Genomic DNA, 26,663 nt, shown 5'->3' with positions numbered 1-26,663 from the left:
GCAGTGCGAGACAAAGTGGACTGAATTGCAAACACTGATTCAAACCGACCAGATAAATCTTTGGCTTCTGGTCTCTCGTAGCCACTATATTTGTCCTGTAAACTACAGCAACCTTTATTTGGAGAGATGGAACAGCATTTCCCTAAGGGCAGGAAAACAGCAGCGCTGCTGTCCTTTTGTAGAGGGCAGCGTGACCAGCACACATGTTAACCTATAATGGCACATTCCTTCTCAAAGCACCCTCCCCCACATAAATAGTCTATGCAGCAAAGAGAAGCACCGGCGAGTGTGACTCTCACTTGGTTGCAAAACAAGATCAGCTTTTACAATATTAGGCAAACCATCCACATTCCTTTTTCAGAAACAGTTATGATACATTGTGCTTTTTTGCAGGCTTTGTTGGAGGCATGGGGAACCTCAGGCCTGGGGGCCAAATATGGGGCCCCCAGGCCTCTCTGCTTGGTTCTTAGGACTCTAACCAGGCCACACCCAATCCCCAGACACGCCCTTCTTGCATCTTTGAACTCTTGGCGGTGCTTTTTGCTTGCCCGGATGGTAGGAAAGTGTCACAGGCTGGCAGAATCAGAAGAGGCAGATAGGTAGTTTGCTGAGAGCCAGTGTGGTGTAGTGGTTAAGAGCGGTAGACTCGTAATCTGGGGAACCGGGTTCGCATCTCCGCTCCTCCACATGCAGCTGCTGGGTGACCTTGGGCCAGTCACACTTCTTTGAAGTCTCTCAGCCCCACTCACCTCACAGAGTGTTTGTTGTGGGGGAGGAAGGGAAAGGAGAATGTTAGCCGCTTTGAGACTCCTGAAGGGGACTGAAAGGCGGGATATCAAATCCAAACTCTTCTTCTTCTTCTTCTGAGGATTCTGGGAAGGGATTTCAGAGGGATGGGGAGGTTGCTGCCTGGACCAGGGGTAGTGGATGATTGGGGTCAGGGGCACCAGCTGATGAACCCCCAAGGGAAGAAGGCTCAGAGCCTGGGGTCTGGTGGTGGGACAACAATGAGTGGCCAGAGGGAGAGGACTGGGAGAAGGAGGTGTTGGAAGCTGAAAAGGCAGAGAAAAGTCCAGAAGCTGAAGCAGGAGCAGAGGGAGGCCAAGAGGCAGAGATGAGTCAGGCTAGTGAAGAAGCAGAGGGGTCTCCTCTCCTGATGTGACAAGCTTCCCTCCTCCCTGGTCTCCCATGACCAGGTGAGGCATGAAGCAGAAGGAGCAAAGGCAGGCATGCCGACGTAGTCTCAGATTGCTTAAGAGAAACCCTGGAGAAAAGGAGACATAGGCAGCTGTGGGAAGGTGGGGACCTTTAGACTCCATGACTGCTTCATAGGGGCAATACCTACTGAGGATTGCTGTGCTCATTAGGCCTGGCACTCTTGAGTAGATCCTGTTTCTTCTAATAGTCAACTTCACTTACTTTGTGTGGTTTATGGTCAGCTCACTTCTGACAGCCTGATACTGAGGATCCTGGGGAGGGAGTCCCGTCCACCTGCTATCTTGCCCCACCGGTCACTGTGGCAAGAACCACAAGCCATGCCTCACTCTTCACAGCTGTCAGAGCCTATCTATCGCACTGCCTACCCCAAAGCCGTCAGACAATGTGTCTAGCCTTGCTTCCCCAAAGGAGTTGGCCCACCCTCCCTGCCCCCCTCCTCCATCTCCTAGGTTGTGGAGACACCAATGAGATAGATGGAGCAGCTTCCACCTTCTGGGCAGACTGCTAGATTGCTTGCTAAAGAGCCCACCCCATTGATTTATAATAGGATTGCAAAGGGCATGTCTCATTGTCTCCACTTGAAGAGCTGGCCAGCCTACCATCCCTTTGCGCATCCATGCCTTCGATTAACTACAGTACAGTGGTGCCTCGCAAGACGAAATTAATTCATTCCGCGAGTTTTTTCGTCTTGCGATTTTTTTGTCTTGCGAAGCACGGACTTTGGAAAAGCTTCGAAAATCAACAAAGTCTTCAAAAACCTCAAAAAAGGCTACCACACCGCATGCTATGAGTTGCTCCTCGAAGTGAATGCACGGTTTTAAGAAAAAGGAAACAAACTTGCAAGACAAAGGACACAAACTTGCAAGACGTTTTCGTCTTGCAAAGCAAGCCCATAGGGAAATCCATCTTGCGAAACAATTCAAAAAACGAAAAACTCTTTCGTTTTGCGAGTTTTTCGTCTTACGAGGCATTTGTCTTGCGAGGTACCACTGTATGTGCATTGCCTGCTGCACCTTTGATTAGCATTTTGCATATGCATCAGACTGATTAAAGCATGTAGGATGAATCAACACCTGAGTGTGAAGCCTTCAACAACTAGAGTAGAATCTACACAGATATAAAAAACGCTGTGAAAATGCTTTTAAAAAAATGTTTTGAAAAATGTACTAAATTTGCCATAGCTCACCATCGCCATCTAGTGTCACATTTTATTTACTGCACAAAGAAAAAACATTTTATTTGTCACTGTTAAGACCATGTTCATGGAAGACAATCTTACTCGGTTACAAGTGATAGCCAAAGAAGAAGAAGACATACCTGAAGCAAATTGCTGATTTAGGGAGAGACGAAGAACACAGAGTTAAACACCAGCTGTATGAGACTCTGCTTATCCTCAGCAATTGCTGACATGTCACATATATATACTGGAGGCTTCTGTCCCTGTTTGCTGCACTCACCAACCTCACCTACCCTTTTGCTCATCTCCAACCAATTTCTCCCCTTTTACACCTCATTCAACACCTTACCTATCCCCCCACAGCTGTTCCTACTCCTTCCTTGCTGCAGGTATATTTAAATGGGAGATGGTGCTCCACATATCGGCTTGCTAAACCACTGTGGGAAGTACCTCCCCTGCACCATTAAACAGCTTGCCTGGGGCCTACCTGGCATTCTTCATGCTGCAGTTGCTGTGACTGCCTATTGGTGGCCACCACTACTGCAGAAGGGACACGGGTTAAACCACAAAGCCTAGGGCTTGCTGATCAGAAGGTCAGCAGTTTGAATCCCCGCGATGGGGCAGGGTGAGCTCCCGTTGTTCAGTCCCAGCTCCTGCCAACCTAGCAATTCGAAAGCATGTCAAAGTGCAAGTAGATAAATAGGTACTGCTCTGGCGGGAAGGTAAACGCTGTTTCCGTGCGCTGCTCTGGTTCACTAGAAGCAACTTAATCATGCTGGCCATATGACCCAGAAGCTGTACACCGGCTCCCTCGGCCAATAAAGCAAGATGAGTGCCACAACCCCAGAGTCGTCCACAACTGGACCTAATGGTCAAGGGTCCCTTTACCTTTACCTACCGCAGAGCATGATGACACCTTACATTTTTTTGTATATAAGAAGAAATACACATATGCACACACCATGCCCAGGGTATCTTGTGTGATTCAGGGCAAACCTGAAGTCGTGCAAGCTTAATTCCTACACTTATTTTGAGTGGGAAGCGTTTTGAGGGAATTAACTATTAGTGGAGGCAACCCCATATCATATATGATCTATGTACAGTATTGCCTGATGATACAGATGGGATTTCTGATCAGAGCAGTTACGCATCTGTCCTCAGTTACTTGCTATCTCCTTATCCACAAGTTTCGGGCTGTTTGATATGGTATGCAGTGAAATAAAGGCAGAAGGGGTTGGAACACAAAAGATGGGTGTGTTTTCAAAAGCAATGTTTATTTGCAAAGAGTTGGTTCCAGACTTTTTCAGTAGGTTTCCTCTCTTAGGTAAAGGTAAAGGTACCCCTGCCCGTACGGGCCAGTCTTGACAGACTCTGGGGTTGTGCGCCCATCTCACTTAAGAGGCCAGGGGCCAGCGCTGTCCGGAGACACTTCCGGGTCACATGGCCAGCGTGACATCGCTGCTCTGGCGAACCAGAGCCGCACACGGAAACGCCGTTTACCTTCCCGCTGTATGACTACCTGGATCAAATCCAGAGGAATGATCATGTTGGACAGTTCCTTCTGTTATCCCAAGACCCACCCCACTTTATTTCTCCATCTGGTCTTTTCCTTGATTTCAAAAGAAAAGAAAAGAAAAGAAAAGAAAAGAAAAGAAAAGAAAAGAAAAGAAAAAGCTTCTTCTTGTGTTTTTAGATATGATTGCAATTGAATGATAGTTCTCAAAGGATTTTGTGTGATCTGGCCATCAGCATTAAAGTGGCTCCCATGGAATTTATTTTTATAAACCTGGGTAAGATCAAGCATAACGGCATAATTTTACTTTATTAAATCTAAATCAGGAGATGCATCCTGCCAGGTCTCTAAAGAGAAGAAGCATCCAGAGGTCTGTCTACTTAGCCCTGGAAAACTGCCATATCAATAAAAGGGGATTACGTTAGAATTTGCTTTTTTAAAGGTTTAGAGGGGGGGGGAGGAAAAAAAACAATTCATTGCACATAATCCTCACCAACCATACAGAATGTAATGAAAAATGATGTCAGATTACTCCAGGTTATTTTGAATTCATCCTGTGGCATTTAGTACAAAAAAATCATATCCCTCCTCAAGAACTGCTGCCAGACATTTCCGAAAGCATTTTGAAAGGATGCGATTCTCTATTATTAGAGTACCTAAAATACCTGCAGGCCCTCCAGATGGTGTTGGACTCCAACTCGCTCCTATCAGCTTTAGCCAACATGCTCAGCAGTCAGGGATGGTGGAGGTTTTAACCCAATAACATCCAGAGGGCCACCGGTACCCCAGCCTTGCAAGTTTAGAGGATGAATGTAAGAACCTCTGAGTGCATGTTCCTGCAAGCTCCCCTCTTCAGCCCTGAAGTCATTGCAGGTGCTTTTGGTGGGCAGGAGGCAGGACTGGCATTAAAGGTTAGTGACTTTGGACAGCAGCCCAAGGCCTAGCAGTTTGGGATGGTCCATGGTTGACTCTTGGCCTGATGCAGTGGATGAGGTGGAGCAGAAGCAGCCACCACAGCATATCTAGGGAACTGTGTCTCCTCGGGTTGTCTCTGCCTTTTCCGTCAGTGGTGGAGGCTCATCCTCAGGGCTTCTTTTTAGCTGGAACTTGGTGGAACACAGTTCCAGCATCTCTCAGGTGGGCACCATTGCCATTATAAGAGAACAAGGGAGGCGTTCATGGTGAGTTCCAGCACCTCTTTCTCTAGAAAAATAGCCCTGCTCATCCCCATCCTCACTGTTGACCACATAGAAGAAAGGAGAGGTTGAGGAAATTGCTCTTGAGAAAAAGCAAGTAAGAGGTGACATGAAAGAAGTGGCATGGCATGTAGAAAGTAGAGAGGGAAAAGTTAATTGTCTTACATAAACACAGTTTTAAAAGTAAGTCCGTAAACAACTGTGGAGGCCAATTCTGAATCCACACGTCCTTCCACAGTGGGGACATAGGTTTCTGGATGGGAGTTGATCACAATGAAGGTTTGCCAAATGTGCCTTCCTCTTAATACGTTTCTCCCTTTTGTCCTGAGTTTGAGAATCTTCAAAACCCATGACACCTTTGGTAAAGGCTTTTCTCCAAATGGAGCGCTTGCAAGCCAGTGTTTGCGTGGCTATTCCCGCCCCCCCACAGGTAGAATAAATAAAGACACTGGACACAAGAATTTAGGTTAATGGACGAAAATAGCCACAACTTTATTGATTACAGGTAAGAGGGGTATTGGCTTTAGGCATTGGCCCTAAAAGACTATCCGGTCTAACCGGGAAGGGTTAAGCACCAACAGGGGGAGCCACCCAAGATGCATATCCCTGGGCGCTCCCCAAGGGGTTACCGCTCGGGGGCGCGCTTTAGGCCCTAGCCTTCGTAGGTATCGGACGAGGCGACGCCCCTCGGAGTCCTTTAACGAACTACCCTTCAAGCCTTGGGGGAGGTGATGGCATTCCTCCCCCCCCCCGATCTCATTTGCATGACAATACCCCGGCCAATGCCTAACCGCCACCCGAGCCGGACTCGCTGGCTCGCCGCCAATACCCTCAGACCTGTAACCAATCCCTCACTCCCTGGCAAATGTCGGACAACCAAATGTCATTACCTGCATCAGAGAGATGCATGCCATCCCAGCGATAGAGTGTTTCCTTGCTAAACTGGATGCACAGGTGCTTGATGACCCGCCCGCCCATAGCAACCACTCTACGCGCCACTGAGCGCTCCTGGCTCTATTCACAGCCACGGGATTCTCAGCGTCCCGCCAACACCGCCTTTCCAGCAAAGATGACCAAATTATTGTGATGTTTGAATGGGCAGCACGTAAAACCTCCAGGTCATTGATAATGTTCCACATTAAGTCTACCCCTTTCCTATAAGCCAGGTCGTTCTCGCCCAGTTGGAAGTGGAGAAAAGGGGCGAGCCAGCGTCGCCCCGACCTTAAGTGGCCTTTGAACGGCCCGCCCCCGCCGCCAGCCGATTGGCTGGCGCTGCGGGGAATGTAAATTAAGGGAATCCCGGCTTCCCGCGAGGCTGGCGTCAGCCCTGCGGGAGTGTGGGTGGGGACGTGAGCCCGCAACCCCCCCCCCCTCCTGAAGGTCAGTTTGGTAGTGGCATTCTCAGTTGTCTGTGTTTATACTACTTTTTTTTTTTTTTTAGATTTGCCATGAGAGAGTCTTTGAACCTCTTTTGTTGACCACCCGCGTTATGCTTTCCATTTTTAAGTTTGGAATAGAGTAGTTGCTTTGGAAGATGATCATCAGGCATCCTCACAACATGACCAGTTCAACAAAGTTGATGTTGAAGAATCATTGCTTTGACAGTACACTGGCTTTAGCTCACCTGTCTTCCCAAGTGATGTGTAAATTTTTTCAGAGACACCATTGATGGAATCTTTCGAGGAGTTGGAGATGGCATTTATAAGTGGTCCATGTTTCACAAACATACAGTAAGGTTGGTAGTACAACCTTAGTATAATAGAAAGGCCATAGCTCAGTGGTAGAACATCTGCTTTGTATGCAAAAGGTCTCAGGTTCAATCTCTGGTATCTCCAAGTAGAACTGGGAACAGAAATGTCCCATGTCTGAAACGCTGAAGTATCACTACCGGTCAGTGTAGGCAATAATGATCTAGATGGACCAAGTAAACAAAGAGTGGGTAAGCAATCTGGGAGGGAATGATACAATCAATCAGGAATGAGGAATTCAATACTGTTGCAGTATTCCAGTAACAACATCCCTGAAATATAAACGCTTATACCATCAGCCTGACCACAAACATCTCTCATGCCTAAACATTCAGAGAAATGGATTACAACCTCCATCTTGGCAAAGCTTTGTTCAATCGCGGCAGATTTGCAGTAGCAGCAGTGAGTCAACTACAATTAGACATTCTTGATCTGCAAAGAGAAAATGATTTCACTGCTTTCTGTCTGCTGGAAGAGATTGTGAAATAAAATCCTCTGGCAGCATTCACTCTCCACACTCCCTCATCGTTATCTTTCTCCATCAGGAAAGTAGGCCATATCTTAATTGAGAAAATGGATAGTATAGAGCACTTCAAACACACTAGCCCTATTCTCCAGGTGAGTAGAGCAGGAATGAGGAACCTGTAGACCTCCAGATGGTGTTGTACCCCAGATCCCACCATCTCTTTGGAGTCCATGCTGGCTTTGGGAGTTGGAGTCTCACAACATCTGTAAGGCCAAAGGTCTCCTATCCCTGGAGCAGAATGGGGAGCAAGGATGGGGAGGGAGTCACACCTGCTGTTCCTAACTTCATGCATCCACTGTCTGTACTCTCAAGTTCTTCACCTTCAATAGAAGATGAGAAGAGGATTTATGCACATTTACAGCTATATGTGCATCAACCCTTCCGGTAGATTATAAACATGGTGCATCCAGGGTTCTCAGTCACATAGTTGGTCTACAGCAGTATCAATAAAATCATAGAATCATAAAATTAAAAAGTTGGAAGGGGTCCCAAGGGCTATCTAGTTCAACTCCCTACAATGCAAGAATCACAGCTAAAGCATCCATGACAGATGGTCATCCAACCTCTGCTTAAAAACCTCATAGAAAGGAGAGTCTACCACCTTCTAAGGGAGTCTGCTCCATGGCTGAACAGCTCTTATCATTAGAAAGATCTTCCTGATGTTTAGTCAGAATCTGCTTTCTCGTAAGTCATTGGTTTGGGTCCTACCCTCCAGAGCAGGAGAAAACAAGCTTGCTCCATCTTCCATGGGACAACCCGTTAGATATTTGAAGATGGCTATCATATCTCATCTCAGTCTCCTCTTTTCCAGGATAAACGTATCCAACTCCCGCAACTGTTCCTCATATGGCTTGGTTTCCAGGCCCTTGATCACCTTGGTTGCCTTCCTCTACACATGTTCCAGCTTGACAATATCCTTCTTAGATTGTGGTGCCCAGAATTGGACACAAGTACTCCAGGTGTGGTCTGACCATGGCAGAGTAGAATGACACTGTTACTTGTCTTGATCTGGACACTATACTTCTGTTGATGCAGTCTAGAGTCTCCGTTTGCCCATTGCTCCATCTAGCTTAGTACCATCTACAGGATCTGACAGCAGCTCTCCATGATTCCAGGCAGGGGTCTCTTCCTCCCATAGAACAGTCTTCACTGGATTGAACCTGGGAAGAACTTCCTGACAGTAAGAGCTGTTCGACAGTGGAATTTGCTGCCAAGGAGTGTGGTGGAGTCTCCTTCTTTGGAGGTCTTTAAGCAGAGGCTTGACAACCATATGTCAGGAGTGCTCTGATGGTGTTTCCTGCTTGGCAGGGGGTTGGACTCGATGGCCCTTGTGGTCTCTTCCAACTCTATGATTCTATGATTCTATGATTCTACCTTTCTCCATGCCAAACATGTGCTCAGCCACTGAGCTATGACCCTTGGTTCTGGGGTCACACGACAAAAGGTATGTCATGGTACTGGGACAATGCCAGGTTATGCTAAACTTTAGTAGCAGATGGGGTTTCATCTATATCGCTGTGATGATCCAGGAAGCATTCCTGGTCTGCAACTCATAGCACGCGCTCCATCCCAGAGAGCCAACAGCCACATGTCTGAGTCACTAAGAAAGAAAATAAAGTAACAGATTCAGCTGGCCAAGAGCTGTGGGTTTTGAAAGTAGTAAAAACTGCACATCAACACATCATTTCAGCGGCAGCCAATGCAAAGATTTGAGGTTAGGAGTGACGTTCGAAACCTGATTGAATCCAGTGCGAAAGCCTGGTGTGGGCAGCTTTGCTCTCAGCTCAGCAAGAATAAGAAGCTTAAAAAGTTCAGACTGAAACAATCCAGCTAACACAAATACCTTACTTGTTAGAATCGTTGCATTTCTTGTTTTTATTTGTAGGCAGTAATGTTGGTGAAGATAACGAAGACTTGAATATAACTGGGTGACTCCTGGGCATTGAGTATGTCTTACACTAAGATAGGGTCTGTTGTGTTAACAGATTAGGTTCATCTTGCTTGAAAAGGACCCAGTCGTCTACTTGTCTCTTGACCTTACTGTGTCTGTTTCTTCATTTTCCTCTTATTTTCACTAGGGGTACTGTTATATGAACATTTGGCCAACCCCAAATTTTCATATAACAGCACCCAACAAGTTGTTTGCGCTCAGGCTTAGCTATGAAATTTGAGATTAAATTTGAGATTTAAGAGACTGCAAATTCAAGACTGCATAACTTGTGTCTCATCAAAGGAGAGGCCACATTTACAAGCCTGCAGTGCGGGGGGGGGGGGGTTGGACCCCCTTGGGGGTCTCTTCCAACTCTACAATTCTATGATTTTAAGCCCCAACATTTCACCTAAGGCTCAAACTTTAATCCAAGTTTCAATCCCCACCCACCCAGTTCCCTAACCCTGAGCCTCTGCAGGTTATTAACCATAAAATATTAAAATAATTGACCAAGGAATCAGACCCCCCCCCAAAAAAAAAGACTTTATGACATCTGCTCCAAAAAACACACTTTGAAAATAAACATGGTATGAGATGCAGGGTATGAGATAAAGGCAAAACGGCTTTTATAGGGGATGACTCACCCCTCCTTTCCCTGCTTAAGATGCCCTGGAGCAGACAAAACCCACCAAGCTTCTGAAATGTTGTCATTGGAAGGAATCCCTTACCAGATCTCGTCAAGATGCGGCTGATTGACTTGACATTCCTAAGTGCACTCAAGTTACCATCTGTTGCCATGTTTCCTTCAGGTCTGCTGATGATGTGGGGAGTGGGGGGAGTTCAAGGACAAACTAAGAGGAGATTTTGTGCCACAAGTTGCTGTTACGGTAATATTTCTGTAGAAGATGCTGATTCCTATTTTTCTCGCCTTTTTCCTGATTGGAGGAGTATCCATTAACAAAAATGCACACATAGGCATAATCATTAATGGACTATTGGAATGATGATTTATATTTAGGCAGTAGCATTGATCAATGTGCAGATCAAGGGGATTTTTATCCGAGTGGGCTAATTCCAGTAAAAGCATCATGGGCAATTGGCACTTTGTTTGGGCTCACTGAAATGAAATATACTGCATTGCGGTTCCTGTTCTCTAGGACTATTTTTTTTTTTTGGGGGGGGGGAATCAGCAAAGAAGAAAGGAGGAAGAGTTAATAGAGGTTAGTTAAATCTGAAAGTGCATTTGGAAAACTGGCAAGTCTCGCCTTCTAAGATGTTAACATAAAAAAAGAGGCAATGTGGTATAGTGGTTAGAGTTTTGAGCTGGGATCTGAAAGGCCAGGGTTCAAATCCCCAACTCAGCCATGAAGCAGAGTGGACAATCTTGAGCCAGTCACTGCCTTTAAGCCTAACTTACCTCACAGGATTGTTGTGGGGATTAAATGAGGAAGGAGAGAACCATGTTTGCCACCTTGGAGAAAAAGGTGGGACATAAAGGCAAAACATTAATTAATTTAATTAACTGAAATGAAAATGAAGTCCATTCATGATTGCAAGTTTGGATTAAGGATGTGTCTTGAGACCAGCAAGGCTGAAGACTAGTGACATAAAGAATTTCATACTTTAAAAAGGGACAGGCTCGTTAATGCAGCTTGGCAAAGTTGCTGTGTGAACAAGCCCAACATTTTAATTGAAAATTGAGGCTTGCAGCGTGCTTTTAAAGATGGTAAAAGTGCTCAGTGATGGTGACCATTTAGAGATGCAGCTGGGATGAATATAGGCTTTGAGTGTCTCTGATAATTCTGGCTTTTGCTCCAGGTCTATGCCTATAAACATGTCAGGATGCCACCTTTCCCGTCTCCCTCACTTCGTCTCATGTAAAATATGCTCTCACATAAAATTGCTTCACACAGACCTTCAACTGTGCAGAAGGAATGTATCCCAGTGTTAGAAATCATTATTTCTGTCTCCAACGCGCTGCTTACAGAGTGCAATGTCTGCACATTAGGAACAAAATATGCAAGCTGTGGGCCACATATTTTAAAAACTGGCAATTTTGACTTCTGCTTCTGTTACTATTTCTCATCCAGGCTCTGCTGCCTGTCTTCTGGGATGAATTTAATGAATACTGTCTTCTTTTAACTTATCAAATTATGAGATGTGCTTCTTATATACACTATGGTGACAGTTCAGGTTAGTGGGTAGCAGATAAATTAAATTACAGACAGATGTGGTTGCAAAGGGCAATCATCATGCCTAATTTAGATAACAGGCTAATCACTCTGAAAAAGAAATAAATATATCCCAATGGGCTTGGCATGTTTTAAAAAGTCCTTTCTGTCTCCATCAATGTAAATGCTACAGCTTATTTTGAGACAGAGTTGCAGCAATACCCAGCAGCAAGAATTTGCCATGTCTGCCTCCAGAAAAACAATTAACCAAATGTTGCTACCTTCTGTCTTCATAATTTAGACGTCATCCCAGGAGAGTTGGCTGCTCATGGCCTCTGTGGTGTTTCAGCGAGGTGTTTATTTGTGGAACAGATCAACAGCAGTATCAGAGAAAGCATTCCCCCAATCCTATATTCATGTGCTTCAGAGCTATCCATTATTTACCTGTAGTTAAGCACACTGTGGGGTGAATGGGGTGTTAGGGGAGGGGGATATGCTGTGCTCCTTCTGGGATGGTATGCCCACCTTTGGTCCCTGCACTCAGTTCTCATCGTTGGCTCACAGAAGCTGTAAACATGTGACAGCGGTCACACCCTAGGAATGGCTTCGACTGGCTGGCTAAATCAGGCAAGAGTAGCTGATGGATCTCAAACCCTTGGTGAGTTAGGGGCTTCCCCTGCATGTGAAGACAGGCTCTGGCAAATTGAGTGGACAAGACCAACAGTGAGTCCAATGGTCAAGAAGGCAGTTTCTGCAACTTTATGAAAAATACAGAAGCTTTTCTACTAGGGATAACAGACACAGGTATAGCAAGAGAAGATCAGAAAATATTCCTCTATGCCACAGGAGCGGCAAGGATCCTAACTGCTAAAAACTGGAAAAAAGAAACTGTGCCAACAAAAATGGAATTGCAAGACAAACTGTTAGAGTACAGTCATACCTCGGGTTGAATACGCTTCAAGTTGAGCGTGTTCAAGTTGCGCTCCGCAGCAACCCGGAAGTAACGGAGCATGTTACTTCCTGGTTTCACTGTTTGCGCATGCACAGACGCTCAAAATGACGTCACGCGCATGCGCAGAAGCGGCGAAAAGCGACACACGCGTGCGCAGATGTGCCATCGCTAGTTACATTTACCTCTAGATGTGAACGGGGCTCCGGAACAGATCCCGTTCGTATCTAGAGGTACCACTGTATATTGAACTAGCTAGATTAACAGAGGCAATTAGAGATCACACTAGACAAGAGTTTCAAAAAGCATGGGGAAAATGCAGAGAATACTTCACAAAACAGTGCCCTAAAATACATACCTGGACTTGTTTCAATTAATGTCGATTAATGCAAGAGACTTTGTGGATATTTAAGTTATAATTAGAAAAATCTTAATAATTATTCATAAAGGAAACAGCTTATAAGAATTAAATAAGGAGGCCATATACAAGATAAAGGAAGCCTTTTATTTGGTTGTTTGTATTGTTGTATGTTATGCTTATTGTATTTCTGTATTGGGGAGGTGGGGGTTTATGTTATGTTGTAAATAAAATTTCCAATAAAATAAAAAAAATAAAAAAAGAAGGCAATTTCTGCACATGCTGTAGAGGGAAGTGAGGGTAAGATGGGACTCATCAACCTGGGAAAGTAGCCTATCTAGGAGAAGGAAAATTCTGACCCTAAACCTCTGCTGCCTTGCAGGATATATTTTAGAGAAGAAAAGGCTAAGGAGTAAACTACAATTCCCATCATCTCTGACCACTTGTCCTGTTAGCTAGGGATCATGGGAGTTGTAGTCCCAAAACATCTGGAGGGCCGTGTTTGCCTATGCCTGGAGTAAACCCTACACAAATCTAAAGTGAGTCCCTAAGATGGTTGGATGGCACCTTGTATGCCTCCTTCCAGCAACTCATACAGCCAAGCTGGTGCCGAATGTCTTGTTCTGTTTTCCTTTGGAGCACATCAGGAAGGCTGAGGGGGCATGTTGAGTCATCCAGGACCTCCATACACACTGCCCAGGCTTGCACCCTGGAGAGGTCACTTTGGTGCTGCAAACGCAGCCATTTGACTTCACCCCCAAAGATGCATTCCATTGTCTCTTGAGACAGATGGATGCCAACGACCAAGCACATTGCAAAATTCAGAGAAGTCAGTGTTTCAAAGGATGGCCATGTTTCAGTTCTTGTATTTTTCAGTTCTCCCAGTACATTTCAGAGCACAAGTGTTGGTGCTGACCTTTAAGGCCCTAAATGGCCTTGGTCCAGTATATCTGAAGGAGCGTCTGCACCCCCATCATTCTGCCCAGACACTGAGGTCCAGCGCCGAGGGCCTTCTGGAGGTTCCCTCACTGTGAGAAGCCAAGTTACAGGGAATCAGGCAGAGGGCCTTCTCGGTAGTGGCACTGGCCCTGTGGAACGCCCTCCCACCAGATGTCAAAGAGAACAACAACTACCAGACTTTTAGAAGACATCTGAAGGCAGCCCTGTTTAGGGAAGCTTTTAATGTTTGATGTATTACAGTATTTTAATATTTTGTTGGAAGCCGCCCAGCCAGATGGGCGGGGTATAAATAATAAAATGTTGTTGTTTTTGTTTTGGAAGGTGCTAATTAGGGAGGTTTGTTTTCAAGTGCAAACTGTATCACACTTATCCAGCTTCTACACACCTTTTTGCTAAGCTTAAATCCTCTCTGGTTCCCCCTCTTTTTCATGGCATTAAGAGTGGGAAGGAAGAGCAGGAAAACATCCGATTGAGCAAAATGACGCAGTGATGTGTATACAAGCAGTTGGCAACAAAAGAGCAGAGAGCAGCTTTTGTTTGCAAAAACTGTTTATTTAGGAAAGACTTAGTGTCTCAGCATTTGCAAAGAGTATATTTTTTTAGGCTAGAACAAAAACGAGTTCAGTATGCGAAAAATAAACCAATGTCTTTGGTATTCATAGGCACCTTCAGTGCTATTTTTCTAGAAAAAGAGGTAGTGGAACTCACCATGAATGCTTCCCTTGTTAACTAGTAATGGCAATGGTGCCCACCTGAGAGGTGCCAGAACTCAGTTCTGGCGAGTTTTGGCTGAAAAAAAAGTCCTGGGCACCTTTATATAAATATAAAATCCTCCTTGGTGGTTTCCACTGTTGATTAACATAGACTAGACTCTGGTGCCTAGACTGCTCTCTTTATAGAAATATACCTTCATGCTGATTGATCAGTTCAGGGAGATTGAGACACCTGGTCCTACATTAAAGGTAAAGGTAAAGGTACCCCTGCCCGTACGGGCGAGTCTTGACAGACTCTGGGGTTGTGCGCCCATCTCACTTAAGAGGCCAGGGGCCAGCGCTGTCCGGAGACACTTCCGGGTCACGTGGCCAGCGTGACATCGCTGCTCTGGCCAGAGCCAGAGCCAGAGCCGCACACGGAAACGCCGTTTACCTTCCCACTGGTAAGCGGTCCCTATTTATCTACTTGCACCCGGAGGTGCTTTTGAACTGCTAGGTTGGCAGGCGCTGGGACCGAGCAGCGGGAGCACACCCCGCCTCAGGGATTCGAACCGCCGACCTTTCGATCGGCAAGCCCTAGGCGCTGAGGCTTTAACCCACAACGCCACCTGCGTCCCACCTACATTACCTACATTACCTAAGACAATTTGTGCACCTTGCAATTCCCATCCTAAGGAAGTTGTTTATGTGCTTGTGTGACTTCTCATGAGAGCAAACTAAAAGCTAAATGATAAGATGCATCCCACAATCCAATGCAATACACAGGAAGTTCCATGGACTTTACAGTGCCTGGGCTTGGTGATCGATATCAGGGAAAAGAAAGTTGACCAGACAGCGCAGAGGTCTAGACGGTTGTAAAGTTGTGAATTTTCAGCCAAAATTTAGGGACTGACAGACATCTCCTAGCTAACTTACCACCACCATTCCCATTCCACTGCCCCATTGACAGCCATCCTCCCCCCCCAAAAAAAACACACACACCTTCTTAGCAACTTTTTTTTAAAGAAAATAGTATCTTATCAGCATTACTTCCACCTGTGGAAAATTCACATATATGTACAGAAATCATGCTCAAGGATCCTTCTGAAATCTTCAAAAGCTCCCCCCCCCCATTTCACCACCTGCAAATGGGTGGAATCTGAAGGGGTGGGGGAGAAATTTCAGCTCAGATCTACATAAGAAAGTATGATCCGTTTGTGAGAGTGTGACTGAGGCTTTCCCAACTTTGTGCCTTCCAGAAGTTTTGAACTACAACTTACACCAGGTTGGGAGTTCAAAATGTCCGAAAGGCACCAGGTTAGGGGTGACTGCTATAACCTGACCAGATAGTCACTCAGGCTTATACTACTGGTGTTCTTATTTACAGTGGTACCTCGGGTTACAGACACATCAGGTTACAGATGCTTCAGGTACAGACGCTTCAGGTTACAGACTCCGCTAACCCAGAAATATTACCTCGGGTTAAGAACTTTGCTTCAGGATGAGAACAGAAATCGTGCAGTGGCGGCACAGCGGCAGCAGGAGGCCCCCATTAGCTAAAGTGGTATCTCAGGTTAAGAACAGTTTCAGGTTAAGAACAGACCTCCAGAACGAAATAAGTTCTTAACCCGAGGTACCACTGTATTTATATGGTACCTATAACCTATGACAAGGCACCAACTTGAACAGAATATTGGTATTCAGAAACGTTACTGCCACTCACCATAGAGCAGATCATACCTATCGTGGCTAGAAGCCATTGTTGTTGTTGTTGTTTAGTCGTTTAGTTGTGTCCGACTCTTCGTGACCCCATGGACCAGAGAACGCCAGACACTCCTGTCCTCCACTGCCCCCCGCAGCTTGGTCAGACTCATGCTGGTAACCTCGAAAACACTATCCAACCATCTCGTCCTCTGTCGCCCCCTTCTCCTTGTGCCCTCCATCTTTCCCAACATCAGGGTCTTCTCCAGGGAGTCTTCTCTTCTCATGAGGTGGCCAAAGTACTGGAGCCTCAGCTTCACAATCTGTCCTTCCAGTGAGCACTCAGGGCTGATTTCCTTCAGAATGGAGAGGAAATGGAGAGGCTAGAAGCCATGGACAACCCTATTCCCCAATGAATTTGTCAAATCCTCTTTTAAAGCCATCCAAGTTGGAAGCCATCCCTGATTCCTGTGGAGTGAATTTCGTAGTTTGATTGTGTGCACCACGAAGAAATACTTCATCCTAGAGGGAGGAAAACTTTTCTCTATCCACTTTCTCCATGCCATGCATAATTTTTAAAATAAATTTCTGTATCATACCACTTTAAATAAACCTATACATTTAAAGCACTTCCTTCCCACATTTGAAGCACATAGCTGCGCCCTAGAGAGTCCTGGGAACTACAATTTCTTTTCCTTTTCCCCCTATATTTTTAAATTAAATTTTCTGTTTTACATTTTAGAAAAATTATTTAAACAACCTGAAAATATCATTGACTTCCCTTCTTCTCTTCCCGTGGTTCATTTTGCATAACATAAATCCCTGCATATTTTACATAAACTAAACCTTTCAGTATTCCATTGCTACATCCATCAAAACTTATTTACACTGTTGAATTTATCTTAATGCTGCTCATGTTTTCAAGTGTACACAATTTCTTCCTATATAGTCAATAAACATTTTCCAATCTTCTTTAAACACATGTTCTTCGTGTTCTCTTATTCTATATGTTAGGACGACAAGCTGCGCATATTCCATCAGTTTAAGTTGCCATTCTTCTTTAGTTGGGACTTCGCTCGCTTTCCATTTGGGGGCTAATAAAACAGGGGTCACAGTAGTGGCATACATAAATATATATATTTTTTGGCACCTGTGCATTTCCATTTGAATTATCCCCAAAGGGAACTAGAATTTCTTAAGGGTGCTGGGAATTGTATTTCTGTGAGGAGGGAACTACAGTTCCCAGGATTCTTTGGGGGAAGTCATGTGCTTAAATTTGCCTTGGCTGTGCTTTAAATGTCTGGGGTAGGTCAACCCCCAGTCTGTGCCCATTTAGACAATACATAACACAATAATCTGTGTACCTTCTTAATACGCAGCACATTCCTTCTGTCAGCTTTTAGGTGTAACAGCAAAAGAGTCACTCACGAGACTCAGTTCTTTTAAGGATCTTGTCCACTTGATTTTTTTTAAAAGGAAATTTCTGAGCAATGACTGTACAGAGTCTCCACCTGGCTTGCAGCCCTCCCCTCCCCTCCCAGTTCCTTGGAAGCCCGAGCAGGATCTCAGCAGCAGCAGAAGCCCAGGCGGCCCACAGCCGATCTGTAAATGCTTGCTGACAGGAAGTGGGAAGGGAGCTACACTACACAATCTCGCAGCACGTAAGCTCTTTTCCCACATCCTGTCAGCGTCACTTGCAAACTGGGCACCGGCCGGACGAGATCTCAGTAGGACTGCTGCTGTTTTGCTGAGAGGTTGGCAGTAGTCCAGCTGGCCATCCTGGGCTTTGTTTGGGCTCCTTGCCCTGAGAACGTGGATCCACATTCACCTAGCAGAGCCACTCTTCCTTAGAAGTGACACCATTGAAGCAGACCAAACCAAGGCTCATTATAAGGCCAATTCTGTACAGTGGTACCTCTGGATGCGAATGAGGTCGCCGCTTCCACGCATGCGTGTGACGTCATTTTGAGTGCCTGCGCATGCGCGAGCAGCAAAACCCGGAAGTAATGGCTCTGTTACTTCCGGGTCGCCGCGGAGTGCAACCCGAAAATATTCATCCCGAAGCTACTTCAACCCGAGGTATGACTGTTCAAGGATGCAACTTCAGCTGCTGGGAACATAGGAAGCCACCTCACATTGAGTCAGACCCACTGGTCCATCTAGACCAGTATTGTCTACTGTTATGTACTGAAGTTCTCACCCTGGGCCAGCAGGGGGATACTGTAGATAGTTTTCACTCAAGTCCACATATGCAAATAAGGAATTGAAAGTGACGTTCAGTGATTGGATAGTTACAGAAAGTTGTTACTGTTGCCTTGTAGGGGAGCTCTATATAAGCAGGTCGGCTGAACCCTTCAGTTCTGTTGTTTTCTGGGCCTGTGAATAAACAAGAGCTGTTTGAAGAATCGCTGTGTCGTCTGATATGTTCACCCACAACTTAACATCTATCCTCACTGGCAGTGGCTCTCCAGAGTTTCCGGCAGAGAGTCTCTCCCAGCCCTAAGTGGAAGTGCTGGAGATTGAACCTGGGACCTTCTAGATACCCTTTTTCACATGTGGTGGTCATGCAAGGAAATAAAGGCTTTCTGGGAAACGATATATAATGAACTGAAAAAAATGTTGAAAATAACTTTTGTAAAAAACAACAACCCAGAAGCCTTCTTATTAGGAATTGTAGGTACCAATATCCCAAAGGAACAGAAGAGACTTTTCAGGTATGTGACGACAGCAGCACGGATGCTTCTAGCCCAGAGATAGAAAGAAGAAAGAGTTCCTACTAGAGAGGAATGGCAAACCAAGCTGTTAGACTATACCAAAATGGCAAAGCTGACCGGAAAGCTCAGGGACCAAGAAGACAAAAACTTCAAGAAAGAATGGGGGAAATTTATCATTTACTTAGGAGACCACTGCAAGCCAATGAAAACATTAGCTGGCTTTTAATCTCACTTGTAATGTAACAAATATTATGGACAATATGGATAGATATAAAACATAGACTATGAAATAATATGCAGTTGAAAACATTGACAACAGGACCCATGGAGGGGATGGGGGAAGTCTTGAGATTCAGAGAAATCTCTTGATATAGATATGTATTTGGTTTTGTTATAAATTTACATCTGTAAAATCAAATAAAAATGATTTTTTTTAAAAAAGAAAGAACAACATGCAAGGCCAATGTTCTACCACGGAGCTACGGTAAAGCTACAGTTTGTTGCAGTACAAACATCTGCCATGCTGCCAAAGGAGCAAACTATCATTCAGACTGCACAGTCATGAGTATTTTGCAAGAAGAAAATGAATCTGCCGGCCTGATCCCATGAAATCTTATGTGGGCCTCCAAAGTACACAGAAACTAATGACTAGAGCAGGAGTTTGGAACAATTCAAAGAGCCCTGGTGCGGAACACTGGTACACTAAAGTCTGTTTTGTTTTGCTTTTTCTGCAACGGTACAAAAGTGAACAAAAAGTCTGTAGAGCTAAAGGCCAGATTAAAAATGACTTCTTCTTTTGCAGCTTGGTATGGTTTTATTAGGTACACATGTCAAGTAGAACACAGCTCAAGTCTGCCAACACACTTTGTGCCGATTTGAAACTCATTACTTCGGACATTCCTGGAATATTGCAGCCCCAATATTCATTTGCCTGTTGAAGATGATAAAAATGCTTTGTCTCGCAGTTTTGTCACTCACAGTCTGGAGCAGGGCGGTTTAAAGAAACATCTGAACAGCACCTGAAACAAAGGAATCTAAGGCTCAGGTTGGAGCAATTCCTTGGACATGTTGCTTTTTTATAAACTGAATGGAAACTAATTTTTTAAATAATAATAATAATCAGTGTTGTCCATGCCTCATTCTGCAGCAGCTCAATGCCATGTCTGAGCCACACAACCAAATACAAAGAAATCAGTGCTGAACATGCCTAATAATTCTGCACAGGAACCGGGCTGTAAACTGCTGGTAGCTTTGATGGCTTAAGCATCTGAAGTATGCAAGGCTTCTGAAATATGGACTAATGAAGCATCATAGACATCTTGGTGATGCCTGTTATGTAAAGAACTAAGACGGCTGCACTTGCTCTGCGTGCTCCAGAATAGTTGGACTTCCACAAAGCTGTGCCCATTCGTATGGGAGCTGCTTTGAACATGGCCAAGGAAGAATTTGCGGGTTCGGTTAAATCGCTTTCTCCTTTTCTAGAACCTGTAAGCACACATCACTTGAGGGCTTGTTTTCACATGCAAGAGATACCCCTCATGGCTTCTTTGTGTCTCCCACACATTACCTTTGGGGTACGTTGCGATGAAATCCGCCATTCAAATCCCTGGAAGCCCTGTGGAATTGAGATGAGGTGTAGCCAATCTGTGAATGAAACAATTGCTTTGGGCCTGTGAGCCATATCTGGATCCTGAATATATTTCAAAAGCATGAAGTATTTACCTATTGAGTTGTGGCTAACTTAGGCAAGAGATAGCGCCAGCTTATTGTGAAACGAGCCAATGCCTATTTTCCAAACATATAAAATCCAGGGCCAGGAAGAAAACAGGTCAGAATCCACTGGGAGGTCTTTGGGTGATCTACAGTAAACCAACAAGGGTTTCTGACCACTTTCTGGTTTACAAAAGCAACAGTTGAAAGGCTATTCCCACCCTTCGCCCCCCAATTAGCTGGCTATATGAAGAATGCTTAAATGTAGTACAAGAATTGTGGGTGTGAGTGTGAAACTTACATCACAGGCTTGTGAGGATAAAATGGGGAAAGGAAGAGAACCATGTATGCCACCTTGAGCTCCTTGGAAGAAAAGTCGGATATAAATGGAAACAACAACAACAACAACAACAACTAATAATAATAATAATAATAATAATAATAATAAAATGTGAGCTCAGTTCTGCTTCTGAAAACAAATGAATAGTCTGAACATGCTCTCAGAAGCATCCTGTCAATTATTCACAAGTGTTTTAGGACATAGGACTTGGTATAAATCAGACCATTACTCAGTCTAACGCTGTCTACACCAGCCATCAACATCTGTAGTCCAGATGTTCTTGGACTACTGTTTCAAACATCCCTGATCATTGGCCATGCTGGCTAGGACTGGTGGGAGTTCAACAACATCTATAAGGCACCAAAATGGGAATGCTAATCCAGCGGCATAGCATGGGGGGGGGTCTGAGGGGGCTGTGGCCCAGCGTGCACTTTGGAGAAGGGGGCGCATCCAGGTGCCCCCCACGACAGGCTCCCTCACTGGAGCCTGGCTTCAGTGCATGAGGGAGCTGCCTCTGTAGCAGCTCCACTCCCATGTCTAGTCTGACAGGGGAGTCAACAGCATTGTTGTCTCTCTCCTCAGCTGGGCTGTGCACCACCTGGCTACAGCTCCACTTACGGGTCTGGCTTGACCCTAGGGCGGAGTGGAGGAGTGTAGCAGCACTGCTGCTGCATCTCCTCAGCTGGGCTGCATGCCAGGGGTGCCAGCTATAGGGGGATGGAAGGGGCTTCAGCCCTCTCAATATTTCTAGGCAAGGGGCCACCATCCCCTGACACCTCTCACACCCAAGGGTGCGGGGGGTGCGGTCCGCACCAGGTGCCATCCTGAAGGGGGTGACATTCGGTGTCCTCCGCCACTCCCCCAAGCCCAGCGAGCGGCAAAGTGGCGAGCGGCCAAAGCGGCAAAGCTGCTTCTGTGGCTCTCCCCCTTCCCCCCAGCTCACTGTAGGCTTGGGAGTCATGGGGGGACGTGCCAAATGTCACCCCCCTTCAGCCTGAAGAGGAATGACATTTGGCTGGAAGGGGCCGCCCTGAGATCAGCCCGCGGGGAGGATCATGCAGCCGCACTGAGATTGGCCCCATGGGTGAATCGCCTCACCCCTTGGGCAGATCGTCCCCGCACCCGTAGGTGGATCGCCCTGCCCCCAGGTGCACAGCATGTGTGCCGCTCTGGGTGTCAGAGCACCTAGCTACGCCAATGCTCACACCCAGCCTCAGTTCTGTTCCCAAGTCGTATCTGACCCGGGAGGTGGGGAGAAGCAGGAGAGTCATTGAAGCGTTTTTGTCCCTCTCTTCGGCTGGGCAGTGCCACGCAAGGATGCTGCCGAGGCAGCATTCTCAGGCAAAAGCTGGCCTTCCGGGAAGGCACTCTGGCGTTCCTCAGACCAATCCTCCTTCCCTAATAATAATAATAATAATAATAATAATAATAATAATTTATTTATCCCCCCCCCCCAATCTGGCTGGGCTTCCCCAGCCACACTGGGCGGCTTCCAACAAAAAATTAAAATACAGTAATTCATTAAACATTAAAAACTTCCCTAAACAGGGCTGCCTTCAGATGTCTTCTAAAAGTCTGGTAGTTGTTTTTCTCTTTGACATCTGGTGGGAGGGCGTTCCACAGGGCGAGTGCCGAGAAGGCCCTCTGCCTGGTTCCCTGTAACTTGGATTCTCGCAGTGAGGGAACCGCCAGAAGGCCCTCAGCGCTGGACCTCAGTGTCCTCAAACCAATCCTCAGGGAACTGCAGCTCTGGAACGGGAATGAGAGAGGCAGAACAGGAGAGGGTGACCCTTCCCTGTCACAAGAAGTCTATGACTGAATCTCCCAGCTTTTTTCTTTCAGAAGTGCCTGGGGAAAAGAGTGTTCATCTTTCCCCAATCCCATTTTCCTGACCTAAACTGTCCCCTCCCCAAGAAGCTATCAGCTCCACCATACATGTGTGTGCTTAGTTACCTATAGCTGGGTTGTGATTCCCCCCCCCCAAGCAAAGCTAATAGTAACTGGGGGAAGGGGGCTGATTTTCACAGTGAAAATGGAACGAGGGGAAAGGGTTAAGTACCCCTTCCCCCTGAGCTATTGCTCTGCTCAAAATCGAGAGTTATGCAGCTGCTTTAAAGCAAAGAGACAGGGTGAGTTGGGAAATCCAATCCTCGATCATCTACATTGTGCCTTTTTAAGTTCCCAGTATCCCAGACCGCTGCCGCTGGAGGACCTCTTGCCCTGAAATGTCTTTGTTGTGCTACGACATTCTTGATAACGACGCTCTAAAAAAAGGACTTATCCAAAAAAAGGAAGGTCAAGAGGAGGGCAATGAAAGTGCTCTGTCCCAAGGGCTTGCCTTATGAGGAGAGAGACCAGAAGGGACTGTTTTAATTTAGCCTCTAAAGAGGATGATGAGTCAAGGGAGATAAAGAGCACTTCAAAACAGTGCACCTGATACACACACACACACACACACCACACACAACACTAGAAAAAGGAGGAAATATCATGGAATTAATAAAGCAGGCACCAAAAGATGCTCTTCTGTTCCCAAAAGAGTGAAGGCAACTTGCAGAAAGCTAGAGGTTCATTATACCACTGGGAATCTTGTACAGTTTGTGTTCCTGATGGACAGCTGGTGCCTTGACAGCTAAAACTGGAGTGGTGGCTCCAAGAATTCTGGTGCCCAGAATGGGCCAAGGGACCTAATTCTCATTGCCAAATCTTTAAAAGCATATTGTCAGCTTGGAAGAGGTGCAGAAAAGGGCAGCTAAAACGATACAATGAATGTGGTTGATTCATTAAAATTTGGAAAATCAATAAATATGATCTGGCAAAAAATAAAGAGAGATAAATAAAATTAATAAAATAAACCAATCCAGGGGCTGGAGGAACTGTCCTATGAGGGAAGGCGACAGTGGAATGGGGATGGAGTAACATGATAGAGTTGCCTTGAATTATGCATGACATGGGGGGAAAGGAGGTGCTTTGGGATGTGCAAAAATGCATATGCTTGGGTAAAGTGTGCATTAAAATGCATGTATTGTCAAAACTAACATACAAAAATGTGCTGTATTAGGGGGAAGCACTTTGCAAAAATGTGTAGATGAGTCACCGCACACAAAGATATGTTTATTAGGAGTAATTCATGCAAAAAATGCTGGTGAATTTGCAAGATGCTTTTTTTAAAAATGCAAATTGCAGCAGAAATGAATTGAAGACTGTAAAAATTAGAAACTTGAAGAACTGAAATGAACATTCACCCCTAGCTACTACTCATGATGACTGTATAACACCTGTAGCATTGAAGATAGTATACCCATGATTTTCAGTTGCTGGGGTACATGAGCAGTGGCATCTGGTTGGCCACTGTCAGAAACAAGGCACTGATAGGCCTTTGGCCTAATCCAGCGAGGCTCTTCCTATGCTCTCATCTGGCCTCCTACTTACTTAACGGCAAAACTTGCTAGATTTAGCCTCTAGACTTTTGCATTGCAGTCAAAGTCTGCAAAGGGCAGTCCTCTTCAAGCAAAGACCTGCCCTTCCAGTTGAAAAAGTCTAGACAAATGCCACTGTGTTGAATGGAATGGCTAAAAAGACTACAGAAGCAAAGAAGCGAGGAGGAAAGAATAACTGAACATATTAAAAGATTAGGGTAGGTTCACAGGATGGAAAGTTCTAAGAATCAACTGTGCTCCACACCCAAAAATATTCAAGAAGGGTCCCAAGTGACTCATCTAATGAAACGAGGAAAATTATATTGTCACCATAATCCTTACGTGGTTGATTACCGCCGAATTGCATATTTTTCTCAGCAGTTTTTGGAACGCTGCCATTTCTTGGGTTTCAAATGCATTTCAGCCACTGCAGATGTCAAGTGTGTTCAGAAAGCACTTCTTTACTCTTGCTATCTGCACAGTGCCTCACCACCCCTACTTAGATGGATTACAACTCCCATCAGGAGTGCCAGCTTGGCCCTGCAACTGTGGGTGCCTGGGGCCATGGCTGGCATGTAGCATGCATGGCCCTTGTGCCAAAATTTGTGGGTGCCCGGCCCCTTCATGGGGAATTTTGTGGGGGCTCGGGCACCCAAGATCCCAGGGAGTTGCTCCTATGACTCCCATCAAGCCCAATGGACAGGAATGATGGGAGTTATAGTCCAGTAACATCTAGAGGGCCACATGTCCCCCACCCATGCTTTAATAGTTGTGTAGATAAGCATGATGTCATCCTCCCTGCGTAGCCCTCTAGGGAAGGTCTTGCGCACAGAACTTCTGTTGAATCCATGTTGCTTCTTGGCTCTCTTCTCAGCCAACATGGTCCAAACAGATAATGTGTTGAACAGCAGAATCCTTTTGGAGCCAGACTGAAAGTACTCAATTAGATGGTCAGCCTGGAAGACCTAGAAAGTAGTTCACCTTGCCAGCTGCTGCTACTGGTTGTCAGATAGCAGCAGCGGCTAACCACTGGTTCAGGGACCTGATTCAGGCACCCTCCCCAGCAAAACTTTCTGCCCCCCTAAGACTGCTCAGATTTTGGTGCTGACAAAAAGGGAAGATACAGTGCTGAGGTGGGCAAAGGTTGTGCCCTTTCCGGTCATCAGACTGCATGAATCTGCTTAGGATTGGAGGTTGTGTGCCTGTGTATGTATCTGCATATGTGTGTCATGGATGTAGATCTGGCCTCCAAGGATCGCACCACTATTGTGGCTGCCATGGTGAAAGCAGCAGCGGCTGACACATTCTTTGCTGGACCCTCTCAATGTTCAGAGGGCATTCAGCTCCGCCCCGGCTCTCCATGGTGTCATGCGACATTGGGCGCGTGACATCCAGACATCACATCAGACCTCCTCAATAAGAAGATGGTCCCTCTGCATATGAGCAGCCTCTGAAAACGGAGTGGCAAGTCACAGACAGTTGTATCACCCAATGCAACCTGGGACTTGTAGTTTCTACAGGAGCTGCAGAGTCCCATGCTTCTTGGGTTGAGAGGTAAATGGGTATACTGTAAATCCCCCTGTGATCCTCAGATGAAGAGCTGGGTATAAATTTAATAAAGAATTAGCACCAGTAGTAGTTTAAATATGGGGGTAGGGGTGCTTTTATGTCTTCACAATAGTACTTTTTCATACTCACTTGTTTGCAGGCAAGAAAACGAGGAACAGCAACACTGTGCTTCATTTATGAGAGAGAACGTGTTGCCTCATGAGCTCTGGGATCACCAAAGTTATATCCTCAAACTGGGACTGATAACATCAATCTGCACTGAATTCTGCCTTGTATGGCGTGGGCACAAATGATGCATAACAGCTGTCCGCTGGAAAGGAATGTAATCACATAACAAAAGCTATATGGCTCTGGATCACTGAAATTCTTCTTGCAGCTGTCTACAATAACTATATATAAGTTTATCCCCCCAACCCCCGGTAATGGCTTCATCCACCTGTTTTGAGTTCAAGATTCTCCCTGCTCCCCCCCTCCCCCACAAAAAATTACAGGTTGACACACAGAGCTGACCTAGTCATCCTATACATTTTGAGGGTCACATGAATTCCATGCAATGTGACTGTTGCAGTTGATCCCCCATTTTTTTATACCATTGATTAGTTGGTGTGATCCAATTTTATTCATTTAAGAGAATATACCTGTGAATATGCAAACAAGGCACAAGCGCAATAGTCAATCATAATAAGCTCTTTTTTGGGCTTCTTATTGAATGGTTGGATATGATGTAAGACCAAGTTAAAAACCCTTACAATCTTGGTATAAACCCTCACTT

This window comes from Podarcis cretensis (assembly GCF_951804945.1).
Source record: "Podarcis cretensis genome assembly, chromosome: 3".
NCBI lineage: Eukaryota > Metazoa > Chordata > Lepidosauria > Squamata > Lacertidae > Podarcis > Podarcis cretensis.
This window is presented reverse-complemented; position numbering follows the sequence as displayed.